Source organism: Schistocerca cancellata, chromosome 9 (genome assembly GCF_023864275.1).
Source record: "Schistocerca cancellata isolate TAMUIC-IGC-003103 chromosome 9, iqSchCanc2.1, whole genome shotgun sequence".
Taxonomy (NCBI): Eukaryota; Metazoa; Arthropoda; class Insecta; order Orthoptera; family Acrididae; genus Schistocerca; species Schistocerca cancellata.
This window is the reverse complement of record NC_064634.1, coordinates 259,756,328-259,757,370: the sequence shown is the minus strand read 5'-3', so window position 1 is coordinate 259,757,370 and position 1,043 is coordinate 259,756,328. Positions and strand designations below refer to the sequence as shown.

General features: G+C 48.1%; 1 pseudogene; it reads left to right on the top strand.

Moving 5' to 3' along the window:
• The first annotated feature begins 411 nt into the window (after window positions 1-411).
• LOC126102547 (5S ribosomal RNA) lies at window positions 412-529 on the top strand (annotated as a pseudogene).
• The last annotated feature ends 514 nt before the right edge of the window (window positions 530-1,043 follow it).

Sequence of the window (1,043 nt, the reverse complement as noted above, 5' to 3'; positions counted from 1 at the left end):
GGTTGCCTGCTTATGTTCCACAATGAATACAGGAATGTATTAGTAGCAGTGGTGGTCCAACCCTATTTTGATATAGATGATGGAGATCAGTTCCGAATGGAAGGGAAGTTTAATTATTCAATATCTGTCGTCTGAACAATATCGTCTGAACAATATATCACAAAGTTCATGTTGGAAAAACGTGTCCACAGACTTTGCTCAATATCAGACTTGTGCCCCATGGCGTAACAACTTACATTTCTGCCATTGCGTGTAGTGAGACATGCTGAGTACTAGGCTGTGCAAAATGCAATTAAAGGGTCTTATATTTGAAACTCTGTAATTGTCTCCCATTTCTACGCAAAAGTTTGAAATTTACTTAAAAGTTGCCTAAACCTTCCTCTGTAATTGTGCTAAAGCATGGTGCCCTACGTCAATGGCCTTGCTGCAGTGGTAACACCGGTACCCGTCAGATCACCGCAGTTAAGCGCTGTCGGACTGGGCTAGCACTTGGATGGGTGACCATCCGGTCTGCTGAGCGCTGTTGGCAAGCGGGGTGCACTCAGCCCTTGTGAGGCAAACTGAGGAGCTACTTGACTGAAAAGTAGCGGCTCCGGTCTCGGAAACTGACATACGACCGGGAGAGCGGTGTGCTAACCACATACCCCTCCGTATCCGCATCCAGTGACGCCCCTGAGCTGAGAGGATGACACGGCGGTCGGTCAGTACCGTTGGGACTTCATGGCCTGTTCGGGAGGAGTTTTAGTTTTTTTTATGGCGTCCTACGATGTCACCCTCGGTCTCCACGACGCTTCAGACTGGAAGAGGTCGACACATGTGAAGATAAGACCAGGGCTCAGAATTTCATGTGAGGTATAAGGTGGGTCACTGATGTCATATTGGCACCAAATTTCACCCCAATTAGGCCCAATGCCATCGTGAACGTCTCACGTGGCGGGAAGATCGTCACCCTTCCCCCTTAACTACAACTCACTCCTTCCCTTGAAGCCTCTGCGATTGAGGTCAGAACGGTGACGCTAAGTGTTGAAACCACGTAGTTTTAT